Below are 19,486 nucleotides of genomic sequence, written 5' to 3' on the forward strand. Positions count from 1 at the left end.
AGACCATGGCATTGGCTTGACACAGATTCCTTTGTTGATCTCAGCAGAATTAAGGACACCCTGTTACAGAAGGTATTGTACTTGTGCAGGTGAGTGCCTGTGTGTAGGCACAGAGATTACAGAGGTTGATAGCCTGAGTACACTTTCTGCTTTCTTCCTGCTTTGTGGCTGGAGCTTTTTACCTCTAATTGAGTAACATTGTCAACTTAGTGCTGATTCATAAGGTTTCTAAAAGTGCTTTCCAATCCAATATCAGCAAAGATTAATAAATAAATGAATCCTGGTATTTGTGCCACCACTGCGCTGTCTTGGCTTTTTTCCTCCCAGAATCCAGAGATGTGTAGAAAGTTGGGTTGAGATCTTGCATTCCTGGATCACTCTCTGCCGCAAACCCACTGAAACAGGAATGAAACAGCACAGGGATGAAACAGCAAGGATCTGAACTGTGAGATCCTTGTAGACCAACAGAAAATTGGCAGCTTGCAGCTGTGCAACAGCTTTTATTCCCCTCTTTGCTGAGAAGTCAAATGAAGTTATTTAGGAGTGTCCAGCTGTAGGAACTGAGTCAAGCTGGGCTGTGTCCCTGGATTCCTGTCATGGAGGAGTGACAGGATTCTCCCGGCGCTGGCACAAAGGAGGCATAATTACTCCAGCAGCACCTGAGCAGGAGGTGCTCAGGGGAACTGGGTTCCTGGAATTGGGCAGGACAATGACTGTCACAGGTATCAAACATTTATTTATGTAATCCCTTCTCAGCCATCCTCTGTGTGCGGACCCTGCTGAGGACTTTGCTTCTTACAACGGGAGGTGCTGCTGGGTGTCTGTGACTAAATCATAAACAATCAGGCAGAAAGACAGCACAGACAAATCCATCTCAGAGAACCTGGCTTTTCTCCAGTCCCCCAATTTGCAAAAACCCCAGTTTATGGAGCAGAGAGGAGCAACTGTTCTCCCACAGCAGCAGCAGCAGCAGTTCCATACACACTACCTCACTGCTCTGCAATTTGCAGTGCTGTGGAGTATCTGCAGGAAGAACACTGAAGTAGTCTTTGTGATGGCCGTGATTTTGATTAATCATTCACATAGTTGTAGTTCTAGTTGCATTCTGGTGTTTCTATCTTTTTGTGCCGCAAGCAAAATCACTCTTTCTTAAAGCAACAAAAACTTTTGAAACTCACTTCACCTAAGCAAGCCTTTCTTAAGGAAAATATTATCTTACTTTTCCTTTCCAGCACAGAGTTTAACAAATATTTACAAACTAGTATGTATACTGTAAACTGTAAAGATTTATTTAGATTGGAAATCTTACTTGTTTGGCTTGTAGTTTCTAAAATCCTTCTTTTAATGAGCAAAAAGTGCATTTATAGAAGAAAAGGAGGGAAATGTAATATAATGAAAACTAGGCTGAATTAGGATAAAAGAAGTTTTAGGATGCCACAAGTAATACAAAGCTTATGATTTCTTTCAAAAAGTCAGTCCAGATTGCCCCTAAACCAGCCTGAGGCTGTTTTGTCCTGGTGGAGCTCTGGGTGGTCTCAGCTGTCCCAGTTCAGTCACCCCTTTCTGTTTATGACTGCCCTCCTGATACTGCTTTGGCAGCTTCATAGGGCAGGTGAGAATATATCCTGATGGATGTTTTCAGGAAAGGTTTTAGATACCTGTTAGGATAATGTTCTCCCACTGCATGACAACTTTTTTCCATTGGTGTTTGACCCATGGTTGTGTTGGGATCACAGCCAATCTCTGAGGTTTGATTGGTGGGAACAAGGGCAAAACTTGAGCTTTCTCATGTGTGAAAACTCTTTATTAATGGAGCCCAGAGTGGCTCATTCAGCTCTAGAATGAAATCTACTGTGTGAAGATTGAAAGTGAGGGGAGATGAGCCCCACCTGAGCTCTGCTCCCACTGTGAACATGAATCATAAAATTCAGCTTCTACGTGTCTCCCCAGTAGAGAGCAGATGTGGGCAAAAATAGAGCTGATGGCATTTATTGTGACAGCTGATGCTGGTGATTTGACTTCTTTCATTAAATAGATGACTAATCTGCAATTTGTTTTTAGATTGTCTAGATTATTTCTACCTAAAGTCCTTTGGGAATTTTAATTCTGCATTTCCTCTGGGACAAGGAAAAGGGTGGGCATGTGGAAAATATGAATATAGGAACCTGCAGATTTCCCAGGCTCTGTGAAACACAGTATCAGATGCCCCAAGAAATCTGGCGATACAGAAACTCCTCTTTGGTTTCAGGGATCTGCTTCTTCAAGCAGCAGTAGAAATAGACAGGTGCCAGGAAAAGCAGCTATACTCTGCCTTCCTGGGAAGAGAAACATCAGGTATGCTTTCTGATAGGATCAGGAGGTAGAGGAAGACTTCCTCACGACATCCCAATTCCAGCATCAGAAATCTGTAGGGAAACTCAGCAAACGACAGCCAGCATGCAAACCTGTGTCTTTGCTTCAACACCTGTTGGTTATTCACACATGAACTATATCCTGGGTGCTGAGTTCTCCCCAGAATTCTTTCTGTGGTTTCAAAAATTTCATCTTTCCTATAGCAGTGTGTGCTGGAGATTGGAGCACATCTCTCCACTGTCTCTCCAGAGACGTACTTCTCTTCAGAGAAAAAAAAAAGAAGAAGAAAAACACTGAACCTTCTTTCTTCCACACTAAAAGACCTTTGTCCCAAACCACACATGTAGATTTTAAACAGAAAATAATATGAAAGCACAGTGCTTCCTTTATAGCAGACCTTATGTGCCTTATGCAGCTTTCTGAGTTCCTGTGTCCATGGATTTATGATGTGCTCTACACTTTCCACATTCTCAGTGTTGTTTTCCCACATTTGAAGGAGAAATGATCAAGAGATTTGTGCTGGAGTGAAATTTATTCTGTCTTAAGCTGTGTAGAGGTTCCAAATTCACCACAGCATGGAAAATAGAAATGCTGTAAGCATCTTGGGCCCTTCCCAGGCATGAAGACACCGTGCCTTCTGTAGAAATGAACATTACATTCTTGTAATTACTTCTCTTGTCAGAACTGCTTTTGCCTCTAATAGATCAGGTAAACATGAACTGAGAATATGCTATAATGCCCAAGGGGTCATTTCTGCATGGGAAAATAGCCCCCCACCCAAGGAAGAGTTGCACTGCTCTGCAGAGGATGGATCTTGTGTGGCCTTTCTGGTAATTTAGAGTGAATTGCAGGGGCAAACCTCCAAGGGATCCTTTGTTTTGGGGTAGGAAGCTGTAATTAATGTTTTAAAAAATGCCTTACAGCCCATTTTAGGGCTGTGGTAAACAGGGTCGCATTGTCCATTTTCCTTTGTGTGTGCTGGAAACTGAATGACCAGCAAGGCTCAGGTGCTGAAACCACTGTCCTGCTGTGAGGACAAGCTGGTGATGCCCCACTTCCACAGCAATTCCTGAAGGCAACACTGGCCTCCAGACTGGCCTCCATGCTGCCCAGCAAGGAACCAGCTGGGTGACCTCGAGTATTCCTTGGAAACATTGGTCATTACAGCCATGGTCCAGTTCCCCACTGAGGAATACTCTCATCCTGCTGAAATTCCTCAGTGGTTTGCCAGCTGCCCTTTCCACAGAACAAAAAAAAGATCAATCACCAAACTGAGTGAGAGTAATGACTGAATTTCTTCTTCCTCCAAGATTAACAAAACAGACACACCAGAATAAAATAAAACCACACTTACAATTACCCTTTCCTTAGATCACCTATTAACCAGCTAACCAGCTCCCAGGACACTTACGTAGCTGGGATCAGCCCTTACTCAGGATTCCTGGGCATTACTTACACAGAAAGGAATTGAGACTTGGTGAGGAGCCTCTCCTTATATATCTATCTGGTCCTTGAGCAAGTAGTTCTGACTTGACAAGCCTTTCGTAATTCATAACTTAATTAGGTTGCCAATTTTTACCAGTGCTATTAAAAGATTACTGACCTCCCCTGGCTAATTTTAGAAATATCGATGTCGTTTTGGCATGGCAAGGTAGAACTATTTTCTGATCAGAGAATACACATAACTCCTTAATGACTGTGCTAGTGCTTAACAGGCTGCAGATCTATTTTTAGCAGTGAAGGTAATCTTCCTGCTTGGAATTGTCGAACATGCACTGATGTTCAAATATTTGTAAATGACCAGTGTACAAAAAAGCCTATCATTTAAAGAACCGTATAGACAGATAACCATACTTTATTCTCTTTTCTGTGTTTGCATATTATCCATAATTCATTATTATCTCTCAGATCTGGTCAGAACACAACAGTAATCAATCAAATCTGAAGTGGGAACTGGTCTGGGGAATAAACATGCCTTACTTTGCCTAGGAGGAGTATTGTGATTTGCAGCCTAATATTTTCCCCATTCCATTCCATTGCTTTTCCTTTTTGTTATTCTATGGGGATTTGTAGACTCCACTTGCTGGCAGCTGCAGTGAAAAGTGTTCAGTTTAATTCAGTTTAGTCAGATTCCAGGCAAGCACTATGTTGTGACTCTTTGGCTACATACTCCACGGCCAAAGATGAAGTTCCCTTCTGTTTACCCATCAGGAATATGCAGGATAGAATGGTTGCCTTAGTGGAATCTCATTATATCAAATATTCATTTTTAAAAGATAGTTTTCATTCTTTAAGATATTAAAGCTGATAATCTGTTGAGACATGGAAGAAGCTTTTGTCCAAAACACTGGTTTACGTTGTCAGCTGGTGATGGTGCAACTGATGGATATTTCTCACTGTGTCTCACTGTGCCCTGAAGTGCCACTAAAACAGGAAGAAAGCCTGAAAATCAGGGCTGAAAAGCACAGAGTGTAAGCCCAACAGCCCCCTTACCTGCCACTCAAGCACTGGGCTTCCAAATTTTACCTCAATGGAACAACTCAGGGTGTCAAAGAAAAAGCATCGCTCCCGTGAACCTTTGTTGCTTTGATCCTTCCTTGATGTACAATGGGCTCTGCTCAACTGCTCAGTGAACACAGGCACTGCTCTTTTTCTCTCAGACTGAACAGTGGTGGATTCCTCTCTCCCCATCTCCTGCTTCCAAGGCCAGCAGATGCTGCAGAGGCAGCACATTCAGCTCCCTCCGGAAGGATGTCAGTGCTTTGCTTGGTTTGAAATTCTCACCTCACCCTATGGCAAACGATCTCTCAGCATGGGCAGGCTCCCAAGGGAATTTTCTCGAGGTCTTCTTGAAGGAAAGATGATGCCAGAGATCTGGCAAGGAGAGAGAGTCATGCCTCAGAAACCAGCATGGCTTTACCACACCCACAAAAAAAATAATGACACAGATGGTAAAATTAGGGTTGGAAATAAGGAGCACAGTGCTGTTACCACAAGCACAGCACAAAAGAGAGCCAAAGAAACTGGCATGGGAACAAACTGTGCTGGGTTCTGCGCAGAGGCAAAAGAGGCCTTGGAACTAGTGAGGAAGGTAAGATCCAGTGGAAAAACCTTGCTGCACTCTCAGTTGTTCTGGTACCTTGCAGTAGATGGCACTGCAGAATTCCCATGGGTCACTGTGTTCTTGGGCTGGCGCAGGAATAATGGAAAACTCTTCCTCTCCAAGGATATCAAGCATATTAGAACTAAAAATTAACCTAAAAAGAATCGGTAGAAAATAAGATAGAAAATATGCACTTTTAATAAAATTCCACACAACCATACAAACCCAGAAAACATTAATGGGAAATAGCCTTAAAGATTAACAAGCAGGTTTTTATTTATCACATCAGCACTAAAGGTTGTATATAAGTCTTAACTATTTATATATGGAACAGAAAACTAAAGTTGATACCAAAAGATAAATAATATATTCAGGAAGCAGCATTAAAAACCCCATCCCAACCTTTCTTTCCCTTGACTGATGATTTTTGGCTGGCAGAGGCAGGCAAAGCTGGGTAAAACCACTCCATGATGGGTTTCCAACTGGACCACAGCTGCAGCCTCGGGCTCATGGCGTTCTGGAGCCCAAGGAAACATCATTTGCAAGGCAGTAGGACTTTCCAAAGCCTAGTATGAAAAGTGCAGCTTGGACAGGTAAGACAGAGCTGGCAGCATTACCTGGGGCTGTAAGGCCCCATTTGTAGAGGACTTTGAACATTGAATTGAATAACTTCAATTGTTCTCTTCTCCATGGTCTGGCTCAATGCACATAATTTTTTCTGAGTTGTATTGTCCACAGTGACTGTAGATAAAGGGAATAAGGAACTTGTGTTAAGTTGGCTTTTTCACGACACCCAATGCCCTTAAAATGCCTTATATTGCTGTGTCACTGCAATATTTCCCCTTACAAATACTCCTTTCTGTGCATGAATGCTATCTGTGACTGTACTTGCAAATCAAGGACATGGAGTTGCCCTGACATTTTCAAGAACTGAGTTACAATGCAGAACTTTAATTTGCTCAATTCAAACAGTCTGGTTTAAAATCTTATGCAAGAGATTTCCCTGCAATCTTGGTACAAGTCTTTCCTGCAGCTTTTTGATGTGGGTTTTTTTGATTGCTGCTTCTTATTACCTGTGTTTATGAAAAGATGATGTCAGCTTAAAAGAAAAATAAAAAGAGCAATTTTATTGTGTTTCTAACTGGTTTGACACCAGGATTGATCTCTTTGGTAGTGGAGAACATAATCTCTACCACAAGGAATTTGGCTTGTCAGAGCAAACACACACATTCATGTACAGATGCATGTGCACAGGGTTCCACTTCTGACAGAAAGGGAGAGCTTGACAAGGAAGATACAAGGCCTCTTTAACCACTCTGATGACAAATTCATGCACTATTGTGGTAAGACTTTTCAGAGTGGGAGTTTTCAAAAGTCTCCAGCTCCTGCTATTCTGTTTAGAGCACAGAGGTTAAAGCAGCAACAGCAGGACTTTTGGCTGAATCGATTTAGCCTTGGGTGCCCCAGCTGAAGAAAACTCAGCAATCCTTTGCAAAACTCATCTTCTGTTTGAACAAGTGCAGTTGGAAAAGGATGAATAGCCCGATCATTGCTTTTTCAGGAAACCATCATCTGTCTGTCTGAAATGCCTCTCCATGCTGTCATAGCTATTAACAGCCCTTCTTACTGTAAACACTATTTTCCTATCTTTATTTCTCATTCGTATATTTTGTATATATAGAAGTTCTGGTGTATAATTAACTCCAGTGTATCCTGAGACACTTGACCACTTTTTCATCCTCGTTTGTGTGACCAGGCAATTGATGGAGCAATAGAAATGTTTTCTTCTCCCCATCTTTTTTGTTTTTTTAATAAGGAATGTTCACCACAGGACCAAGGGCAATTCCTTTGGCACATTTGCCTGTTCTTTCTGAATATTTATTTAGTATCATTGTTTAGTACTGAATTCTCCGATTAATCTTCAGTGACAGTAACTCCAAGAAAAAATTACACAGCTTCAAAAAGTGTGTGGGCAAATTCATGGCAGAAACATCTACTAAGGCTATTAAATACAAAACCAGAAAGTCCCTAAACTGCAAATTTCTGGAAGTTGGAAGAGTGTTCCAAGGAAGTATCACTGTATCTTTTGCTTATAATTTTCCCTGGGCATCTGCTTTTGGCCAGAGTTGGAGACAGGGTCCTGAGCCAGACGGATCTTTGGTCTGACTCACTGCTGTTGCAGTTTTACAGAGGTGTCATGAGAGAGTTGTGACAGATGCAGGGATACAGGTGAAAAAGAGCGCTTTTTTTTGTTATAAATAACACATCTCTTTTTTCCTTTTATTTCCTTCTTTCTTTTTCTCCCTGCCTCCCTCCCCCAAGTAATTAATTTGCTGTGTTTTGCTGTGTGAAGCCATTTAGCTTCAGTCATTGTTCTGCCTTTGCAAATCCAACCTAACTGTAAATGTGGGGAAAGAGAAATCTCTCTATCCCTGGAGGAATTAAAGCTCTCAGTGAGAATTCACTGCTCTGATCCTTTGTGTAACCACAGTGTTGTTGCTGAGCTCCTGCTCTCTATTAGCCTCCCGTGCAGTCTAGGGTTTAACTTGGCAGAACTCAAGGTTTTCAGAGAAATTGGTTCAGCTCTTTAACCATCACGTTTACCAGCCCACATGCAAAATCCCTAAATATCAAAAGTCACGGATACTTTGAAAGCACATGAAAATCCATGACTCACATGACAGCTGTGACAAAAATGCAGTCCTTCTTATTGCCTTTTTGTTTATGGTCTTCCAGCCAATTTCCAGTCTAGAAGTTCAAGTAAATTTTCAAATAAATGAGTAAAGTTTAATAGCAATACCTTGAAATCTTTGCTAAAAGTCAGATACAGTTTTGTCTGTGTTCACTTCATCTATAGCTCTTTTGAACTACAGCATAATAATAACAAAAATATATTGTTTGCTTGAAAAGTCTTTATTTTCATATTTATTTCATTTATTTAGTTTTTAAGAGTTCTTTTTGCATGTCTGGTACACAGGAATTTGTACTTATATATATTATCACTCTTTCTTTTATGTAAACTAATATGAATATCAGCCACTGCTAAAAGGGTAGTCTTCAACCAGTTGTGTGTCTTCAATCGTGTGTGATGGTAGATCAAAAAGAAAATTGTGAGGGCTGTCAACGTAGATGTCAGTTCATGAACGAATTCAACCATCACAGGTTTTGAGATCTCACACAGAGATCACTTCTCTCTGTGCTAATGCCACCACCAAATGCTGATATCTGCAGCCATTTAAGAACTTAAATGGCTGCCAAGAAGCATTATCTGGGCAATAATCTGAGCCTGACAAGGCCCATTGCAGCTCTTATCTGAGAAGGGGGTGAGGGCACATAGGGAAGGTGTCCCAGTACATGCTGTTCTGGGAGGTGTGACCTGTGACCTCTCTTCTCCTCTTCTCTTCTCTTCTCTTCTCTTCTCTTCTCTTCTCTTCTCTTCTCTTCTCTTCTCTTCTCTTCTCTTTTCTTCGTAAATAAAGAACTGGTGATGTCTTGGCAGGTTTCTCAGCCACAGGAAAGCAAGCACTGTGAGGAAGAGGAGGCCCATCCAGCCCCCCGTGCTGGCTCAGGATCCAGCAGGAGAAGAGCAGGACTGCTGCTTCTATTGGGTCTTTGAACCAAACACAGTCTCTCCCAAAGGAAGGATGACACACAGCTCCTGGTGACAGCTCCTGATCTTTCCACCTGTGTCACGCCCAGGTTGGTCTAACAGCTGTTGTTTTGAACTCCTCCTGTGGAAGCAGTGACAGGACGAGACCTTACCCAGAAACAGCAGCTGGATGTGCTGGGCATTCCAATGCAGCCCAAGGCACTGTAGAAGCCTCTCTAAGTTCACACAAACACTTATTAAAAAACTAAGAAATGGGAGGTCAAACAGAAGCCTATATGCTCCTGTGAAATAGATCTGCTGTAGGGGGGAGGAATCATCCAAGGACATGGAGGATTAAATTACTCTGTGGAGCTCAGTCTTAATAACAATAGTGGTGATCATCCCCTGCCCCTGAACACGGGCCAGTGAGTGCTATCTCATGAGCAGGGGCAGAGTTGCCACTGTGGAGGCAGGAACATGGGCTGCAACAGGCTTTCAGCAAGGCCAGGGACAGATCTGTCTGGGTGAATGGGATGGCTCAAATGTGATGGCCTAGAAAGTGCAAAAACTGCTTTCCCTTTAAAGGGGAATACTCGGCATCAGAAGATACTGAGCCAGAAACAGGGAGACACACTTCTTACTCTGGGCTCACCTGCCAGCCTCGAAATGCTGAAGGTGCATTTCTGAGTATTTGCAGTTTTGTTCTAATTGCAGGCTGAAATTGTAATTCCTTCCTTCCTTCCTTCCTTCCTTCCTTCCTTCCTTCCTTCCTTCCTTCCTTCCTTCCTTCCTTCTTACTTCCCTTCTTCCTTCCTTCCTTCCGAATTCCGAATTCCTTCCGAATTCCTTCCGAATTCCTTCCTTCTGAATTCCTTCCTTCCTTCTGAATTCCTTCCCTCCTTCCTTCCTTCCCTCCTTCCTTCCCTCCTTCCTTCCCTCCTTCCTTCCCTCCTTCCCTCCTTCCTCCTCCTAATTACTTCAAAATATAGACATTAGCAATTCAGCCTGTTCCCTTGCTTCTCTAACAATAAGAGTGTGGTGCCTTTCAGGAACACGTACTGGGTAAGTTTTCTTGTCATTTCTATATTTACACTTGCTTTTTGCCATGGTTTCCAACTTTGCCATTTTCTTGGTATATTCTTATAAAGGTGTTTGAAGTGATATTTGGGTTGCTTCACCTCCAATAGTAATGCTTCTTAATTTTAAGAATTTATTTAATTACTTTAAAAAAAAATTTATGTGGTTTTCTTTCTCTTATGACTTCTTTTCCCTTCATTTTGTGTCTTGGTGAAATGTTCTTATCTGCAACAGAAATGAACAAATTTTCCTGTTTCTACTACTATGTATTTTAGAATCACATCTTTGAGCAATTCCTCCTGAAGACCTGTTGGCTGCTTTCTGGCTTTGACTTCTTTTGGAGAAATTGTAACCTGTTGGGCCTTAATTATAATGACTCCAAGATTCTCCAGCTGTCTTGGATTTTACTATTTCCTCTTGCTGTATTTCTTCCACTACTCCACCTCTTCTTTGCCTCCAACTCTTCTGCTCTTCTTCTGATGAACGGAATTAAAACTTTCACTAGCAGAAATTATGGTGTGCAGCTGTGCACACCATTTGCTGATTCCAGATTCTTTCCCTCTGTTTATGCTTTCCACACAGATTGTTGCTGCCACTGGAAAAACAAATTAAATGAAGCTGGCACCCAGCTCACTGGTGAGACTAGCCGTAAACAAGCTGGGGAATGTTGGAGCGGGGAGATGGCCCTAAGAAACTGAAATAAAATAAAAAGCCCAGCTGCAGAGAACCATTCAGCACAAATGCCTAGAAAGTATCCTGAAGGTGAGGCGTCCCAAAGGGGGATGACTGTGGGTTGGTTTTTATTGAGTTTAATAAGCTTTGGTGTTTTTCTCCAGGTTGGGGAGGTAGCAGGTTGACTTGGAGGCCCTGGGAAGGATTTCTAGTAAAGGACTGATTTCCATCCTCCTATCCTCAGCTAACTGTTTTGCTTGCTGATTAGTTAATGAGTACGGAGAATAAGGGGAAACATTCCCTGCTTTGTGTTAACATCCACATGTGGGTCTGCTGAGATAGTTCAAGTCTGGAACGCGACTGGCAAAATGTTGGGTACCTTCCAACGTGTGTTGCCAGCTGCATGTGAATATGCATCCCTGAAATGCTAGCACTTGGCAGCCATCAGGATCTGCAAATATTAAAGTATTCATTCTTGGATCTACCTATATGTTTATAACTTGCCTTCCCCAACTGTGTGTGAGAGTCCAAAACCAAAGAATCCCCAAATACCCTTTATGTGCTCCCTGGCTCTCACTCCCACACACACTCATACGTGCATGTGCATGTATGCATAGTTATTAGTCAAAAATACATGCAGTCAGGCTCAAAAAACAAGGCAGAAAGGAAAGCTGCCCTTGAAGGGACATCGCTCACAAGATGCAGCATTTGCAGCTTCATTTTTGTTCTTTTATTTGACAGCAGATCTTTCACTTTTCTTCTTCTTTTGTAAGGTATTCTGAGCTGCGTAAGAAGTCACCAGAAACTTGTGGAGGGCAACAGGGTGGATTAAGGGCACTTCAAACCTGAGAATCTATGGGATGGGAAGGAAGCTGCAGGGTAAAGAGGGGGGACTTCTAAAGGAAATAATAAAGCAACTTGTATAGGTTTTTGGGCTCTTATTCCAAATGAACTTGCAAACCTCTTCTCCTGTGGGTCCTGCCAAGTGATTTCAGCCATTGCAAGTGATGATTGCTGCACATTCCTCTGTCGCAGAGGCAGCAGGCATGGCTGGAGAAACGTGGGATTTAACAGCTGGCCGGGGGAAGGGTGGAAAAAGCAGAAAATGACCCCCTACATTTGAAAGGTGTGATGTTTCTTGCTTGTCCCCCTTGCCCCCACAGCGCTTCCTTTCCTCCCTCCTACACACACATTAATAAAGCAAACGAGGATTTCAAGCTATGCAGTTCTTGGAAATAGGCTGGAGAGCCGACGGCGCTGTAACCAATGTGTGATTCTCCTTTTAGGAACGAGTCCCATGTGCTGTGTACAGTGCTGGGACCTCTCTGCCAGCTGGGGAAGAGGCAAAGTCTTAGCTGAAAGTTCCCTCAGTGCTGGGAAAAACAGTATTTGTGAAAGCACATTGGTATTATATATGTAAGATATAATGTGACTTTGTCTTTTGCAAAAGTTCCTATCCAGCCGGGCACGGAGCTGGGAGACCCTGAGCAGGCAGGACACTTCACAGTCAGACTGAAGATGGTAAACACACACAGGACATAAAAGTTTGATGTTCTTTGGAGGGAAACCTGGTCAGAAGTCAAGCTTTTGATGTGGACACAAGCCTCATCTCCTTGCCTTGCTTCTGCAGCCGGTGGCTCCAAATTCCAGTAAAGTCACACTGGAGATACAGTCTTTTCTCTCACCCTTTCAGCCCCGCTGCCACCACCACCACCTCAAACTGGCTGGTGCATTGGAGGTCCTGCTTTCATCTGACTCATTCTCCTTTTCTGTCACAGTGACCTCCAGTGGTTCTCTTCATTTATGTCCTTCATGCTGTGTCCCTCTAAAAAACTGAGCTAATATTTTCCCTTTTTTCTTTTCTATTTTTTAAAAACATCCACAGAGCAAAACGTGTTGAAGGGAAGAAATCAGAGTGCATCAGTCTTTTAATCAGATTGTTATTGTTGCTTGTGTGGGCACTGGATTCCTCCCCACTGAACATGAAGGAAAGGCATGCATCTGTGAGACTGGTGAAATAATTAACTGGCGAAAACAGAACCATTATTTGTGACTATTAAATGAATGAGTAAAACTGTTCTCAGATCTGCCAAAATGTTCACATAGAAAAATCAGACTGCTCAAGGGGAGGGACGGGGTGAGAGGCTTGGAAAAACTGATTTGCTGAAGTTTGAAGCAGGTCAGGGGAGACTGGGGGAGGGGAAGGGACTAACTTCATCTCTGAGGTGGTCCCACTTTCAAGAACTTTGTGAGCCCTCTTTCTGGAAGTGGTTCTCTTTATACATTCAGACTTGGCTGGCAGCAGTCACCTTGCTTGGCCTTCCCTTATTTAAAGAAACAGCTGCATATGTCAGTGTTTTTGTTGCTCTTACTTTGTACCTTGTGCCAGAAGCTCTGAAGTTATAAGCCTGCTCACCTTATATGTGCAGCTTATAAATCTGTACTCTACAGAGGGCTGATGGGACAGTCCTGGAGGACGGGGATGAAAGGGGAGGGCATCAGAGGCTAAGACTGAGACACCTCTGTAGGCAAAGAAAAGACAGATCACCACACGCTGGAAGAGAAATTGTGTTGAAAATGAGTCAAATGCTGTCAGACTCGGAGGGGTCCTTGGGGGTATTTTTCGTGGAAGCAAAACTACCAGTGACCCCAAGAGAAGGTTTGCATGACTAAGGGCCCTTGAATACTGCCCTAGAGCCTCCCTTGCCCTGCCTGTCCATGCCCCACAATGGCATAAAAAACCAGAAGTCTGGGTGTTTAAGGAAAATCCTCACAAATGAATTTATAGTCTACTCTATTGGGGGAAATTCACATTTAAATTTCCCAGCTTGGAAATGCCTGCAGTGTTCACTTTTGCTTGGACATAGCGTATGTGTCTCATCTGCTGTGACCTTCCTTATTCTTGATAGCCCTGTCTAGTGGCAGTAGGTAAATATTGGTGAAATGAGGGATGAGTCCCAAGAATCCAGTGGGAGATCAGCCTCTGGTTTCTGGGCTAACTACTGATACTTTTTCGAGCTGGATGAAGAGCCTGCCCTGAGACGAGCTTCCCCAGGAAAACGGTTAAAACACCAAGCCCGATAGAGCTCAAGGAGCATTTGGACAATGCCCTCAGGCACAGGATGTGACCCTTGTGGTTGGTGCTTTGCAGGGCCAGGAGTTGGACTTGGTGATCCTTATGGCTCCACCCTTCCAGCTCAGGATATTCTGTCATTCTGTGATTCTGAGGTTCTGTGATTCTGGGATTCCCTGATGATTCTGGGATTCTGTGGTTCTGAGACTCAGTGATTCTGTGGTTCTGTGATTCTGTGATGATACTGGGATTCTGTAATTCTGGGATTCTGGGGTTCCATGAATCTGTGGTGCTGTGATCCTGTGGTTCTGTGATCCTGTGGTTCTGTGGTTCTGTGATTTTGTGGTTCTGTGCCTCTGTGACTGTGTTTCTGTGATTCTTTGGTGACTCAGTGATTCTCTGGTTCTGTGATTCCATGAATTTGTGATTCTGTGACTCTGTGGTTCTGTGGTTCTGTGATTCTGTGACAGTGATTCTGTGGTTCTGTGATCCTGTGCTTCTGTGGTTCTGTGATTCTGTGAGCCTCCCCCTGCTCTCGAAGCAGCTGATGTTCTGGTAAGCACATCCTGCAGAGCCCAGGGCCATGTGCTGGGCCTGGGGATAGCTCCTGCTAACATCAACAAAAGCTCTGCAGGGTGTTTATAGTGCACCCAGAGCAGCATTCCTTTCTTGGTACCTAACAGACACTGTATATTCCACTGAGGATTGCTCCATATAATCCCACCTAGGCTCTGACAAATCAGACCATTGCTCTTTCAGGCAACTTGCCATTGTGCTCCCTCTCCTCTTCATCTGCTAAAATCACCTAGGAAGAGCCACACATTCTCCTGAGGTCTTTTGTTCCCAGTATTTTCATTAGATCCTTGGGCATGGTTTTCATTATGCATGCATATGCTCTTACTACAATGCTGCTTAAATAATAACACGCACAGCAAAATGTTCATGTGAGTGTGTTCTAAATTTACTGGTGATTTTCAACCGTAGGACTGCTATGTCTGTCTCTGTTGGTCTCTGGCTGTTGGCTTTTTTTATAAGTGTAGCTATTAATGGTCCCAGTGGGTTGATCTTTGTCTGATAAAAACGTCTCTTAAATGGATTAAATATAAGTGACGAATCATCTGTCATAGAGCTGCTCTAAACTCCAAGTACTTACCCCATGTCATCTTATCATTATCTGAGCAACTCAAATGCAGTCATAGTGATTGTGATATATTTATTTAAAGTTTTCATTCTTGTGCCAATAATGAGCCTCTAAAACCAAGAAAAGCTGAGAGTTCTGGATCTGCTTAGCCCTATGGAGTCCTGATGTAAGAGTAAGTACAATGCAAAAATAAAATTCAAAATCAGTGGATGTCAGCTGCATTTCATTAATGTGGATATCATTTTCTGTATCTTATTTCATGATCTGGTGTTTCAGATATAAACAAATCTACTCTGCCCTGTAGCCATTCCACAACATTCCTGTAGCCAGGAATGTTCCTGTAGCCATTGCACAACATCTAGGCTGCTTGAGAAGAGGCCTTTTAAAGAACAGTTCCTCTGTATCTTTCACACTCAAAAATCCCAAACTTCTGTCAAGTTTTTATACCGATGCCAGTTCCTCCCAGCAATCACTTGGAACTGTGAATCCTTCATGTGGCTGTCAGTAACTCTGTCCTGTGCTGCCTGGTTGTCCCAGGAGATGAGCCCACACATCCTCCCATCCTCCCAGCCTCTGCTGGTGGCTCTGCCCCTGCTCTTCCCTCCTTCTTCCCCCCTTCTCTGCAGAGTCTGTGCATTGTCGTGGTTCCTCTGTGAGTGACTGGCAGGTTCTCAACCCAACAAGCACCAGAGCCTCCCTGTGATCAGGGCTTTCAAGACTGAGCACTTGTGCATGAGATAAACCCTTCAGTGGTCCAGGAGATCATGCAATCCTTGCTTATTTATGGGTAAGGAATGATGTGGGATTCATGCTGATACATTAGACTCAAATGCTCGAGGCTGTGCAGCAAGCCTGCCAACCCAAGGTGCATTTCTCAGGATATTTGGGGAGTTACAAGGGGACTTGTCCTTCATCTCTGGTGATTTCATGTGTGCAAGTGGAATGTCATCACTACACAAGAAGAAGACTCATCATTATCCCCAAAAGCATGATAAGCCCATTTTGTCTTACGAAAAAATGTATTAAGCCTATGTGCTTTCCTGGTAAATCTCTCCTGGTTGTTATTGGAACAGAAACTGGAGAGATGCAAAAGGTAGAAAGGAAAAGAATCTATTTACAGACACTTGCCTGCTGGCATTGGAAACTGTAGACATTTTAAAGTGGGTACAGCAAAGCCCTAAATCTTCCCTGTTTTGTCTCAGAATTCCAAAAGGAGACTGGCTTAAAAGCCTGACTGAGGAATTGGCTACCAAAGCCCCAGTTCTCACGTGATCCTGTGATCCTTGGCCTGGATGAGAGCAGCCATGGGGCAGTTCTCATTTCACACTGGGAGTTGATCTGATTGCAGACCTGAACTACTGACAGAATTTTACATGGACACTTCTCTTCTTACTGGGAAAAGGTTTGATCTTGTTTGGATCAGAGTTCAGCTGCACCCAGTGCTTGTGTGTTTCCACAGCCTTTCAGCTACTGGAGGATGAGAGAGGGCAACAACAAGTTTATGAACACAGGTGAAGTGTCTAACAGTGTGAAAACTTGAGCTGAATCAGAGTAGGTCTTCACTCCTCCAGTGCAGTGACAAAATGGGAAAAATGGATACACACCAGAACACTCAGGTGACAAGGTGGGATTCTTCTGCCTTTTGCTGTGCCCTGGTTTTCTGCTTGACCCAGATCTTGTAAAACATATTTCTAACAGCAGTAATCCACACAAATCCCTCCTGCCTCTAACATGCATGGCCACAGCAAGAAAGGTGGTTCCAATATATAAGGAAGGATTTTCCTTAGTGAATATGTAGGGCTTTCCTGGAAGTTCCACTGGAGAAAAAAAGTCCCTTCAAATTTTCAGAAGTTTTTCTTAAGGGAGCTTGGTCCACAATATGCAGAGTGGCCTTAAACATGCTCTCTGAAGTCCAAGCCTGTACTTTAGCATAGCAGTGAACCCATGAATGTGCAGAGGATGCTCACCTGCCCTGTCAGAGAGCAGAATCCAGCTGTTGGAAAAGGATGGTGCATGGCATATGCAGTGCAAACCACTCTGTTGGATCACTCACGCATCTGGAAAGAAAGGCATGGAGAGGGTTAGATCATAGACATTTTCCACAGCAAATTAGTTAACATTAACTGCAGGAAAAAATTATTTGTGAGGAGAACGGTCCAGGAAACCAACTAAAAAAGTGGACTCGAGGGGGTATATATTCAGAGAACTGTGTGGGAAGTTGTATGCATAGCTTCCACTGAAGTCAGTGTCCAGAGGTGCATCCTGGGGGATGGATGGGCCATGAGAAAATGTCTTTGAGCATGGTCACCTTTATCTGGGTGAATATGAAACCTATCACTTATTACCTGATGACTGTATTCATAGCCTGGTTAAAAAACTGGGATAAGCAACCATGGGAAAAAAGCCAAACCAAACCAAACCCAACCAAAACTACCACCACCAAAATCAACCAACCAACCACCCAACCAACCAATCCAGTGAGGGGAAGGAAGGCAGGCTGCACATCAACATTTCTTTGCATTTCTGCCCCAAGCTTTCCACACAGCTCACAAACCTGCAGAAAAGTGGGCAAATCTGACTCCATTTTGAATAATAACTGGGATAAAGCAATGCAATGACTTTACCAAGGAGACCTAGTGCTCTCCCCATTAAAATTGGGGATGAATGCATGTGCCTCTTTCCCTGCTTTGTTCTTGAATCTATTAGCAGAAACCAGTGGTGGTTTCAGTAGAGGACAAAATGTACTTTTTAATGATTTTGTTGCTCACATGACCGAACTCCTCATGCTGATGGTTCCCATTTTATTTTGGCAGGTATCATGTTGTGGTGCCTAAAAGGTAGCTTGTGCTTCCTCTGGTAGGATCTATTTTGTAAATAAATAAAGCCCCTCAGACTCCACAGAAACTATCATAGCCCTTTTTCTCTGCAGTAAATTATGACCGAACAACAAAATGTTTCAAACTCTCAAAGGCTGTAACTAAATCCAGCCAGCATTCCCCTCCTTTCTGAATTACTGCAAGAAAGCCAAGTTCTCTGTGGTGGCTCAGCAGATCAAGGACACTTACTCGTAAGTGAACACGCATGATCGCTGCACTGTGGCTGCATTGTGTTGGGATAGTGCCGTCCACAGGTTGGGGTGGGGAATGCTTCAAACCAAGCCAAGCAGTTCCTGTGCCTGAAATGCCTTCCTTGAGAGCACAGAGCCATTCCAGAGGAGAGGCATAAACTGTGCTGGTTGTTTTTTGTGTGTCTTGAAGGCCAGATGAATGTCTGTACTTACAAAGGACCACGAAACAAACTCTGTGAGTGGAGCTCTACTGTTGGGTGAGCTCCCCGTGCCAAGTGCACGGAGCCTGGAAAGGTCTGTGATGGAGGTCCAGCACAGGGGAGCTGCTGGGAAGAGCTGTCATCATTTGATGTCTCTTAACCACTTTTAAGTCCTGTAGTAAACACGGTGACTGCTGTAAAACCAGAACAGCAGTGGGGTGCCAAATCTATGTTCCCCTCGGAGGTCTTGGGCAGGAGCAACGTTTCTGACTGTGCTGATTGGATCTGGGAGGCAGGACTGCTGTTCAGGACACTTCTGAGGGTGGCCAGTGTCTCCTGGTGTGACACTCTGGCCTCATTTCTTTGATTCTGACTCGTGTTTGACCTCTCAAGCTAAAACTTTGTGAGCTGCCTTTCAGAAGATTTCAGCCAAAGTAGTCATAGCATTTTTAAATGTAAACCAAGGAAAACCAATTGTATTGCCCATAGTAAAAATCTTCTGGAATTTCTTCTGAGAAGCCCTAGCACCTCTATGGCTCACAGAGGAAAAAATGGAGATTTGGAAGTGCATCCTCTGCATTGTTAATGCTCTTTTATCACCTTGAAGAACATCTGGGCGTGTTTTAACCCTCTGAAAAATCACAGTTATTTAAAGAAATCTCCTTTATCAGGAAAAGCCTTCATTATGGTTCAGCTCCTGTGCATGAGTGGACTTTCTGTGCACATCTCACCACCCTCCAGGAGTGCAGACCCTGCCGTCTGAGCAGGCTCATGCTCGGAGATGATGAAGGCAAAGGATGACTTTCCTCACAGCTCCTGCTTATCCAGGAGCTTGGGAAAAGGCACTGGGATAGGGTGGTGTAAAGCAAAGTGAGGAGGAAGCTGTCCCACTCTGTTCTGGCTGCTTTTCCTGCCAGGAGGTGGGCAGAGAGCAGGAGGAAGCTGGTGGGGATGCTGAGGGGAGAGCACCACCCACCAGCAGCAAAGCTGGGATGAAGGGCTTGGAGAAACACAAGATCAGTGCCTGTGAGGCAGGATGTGGAGAAAGGACTTGCTGAAACAAGAGACTGGTGAAGGAAGGTGCTGTGGGTGAGGTGAGGTCTGGGATTAGCTGGGAATAGGGAGACCAAGAGAAACAGAGCTAAAAGGACATGAATGCAAAAGTGCGGCCTTCCTAGAGGTCATATTTCAGTGAAACATGAAATATTGAAG

This window comes from Corvus kubaryi, unplaced genomic scaffold (genome assembly GCF_017639235.1).
Source record: "Corvus kubaryi isolate FWS band 111438036 unplaced genomic scaffold, C.kubaryi_AGA036_p1.0 74, whole genome shotgun sequence".
In the NCBI taxonomy this organism is placed as follows: domain Eukaryota; kingdom Metazoa; phylum Chordata; class Aves; order Passeriformes; family Corvidae; genus Corvus; species Corvus kubaryi.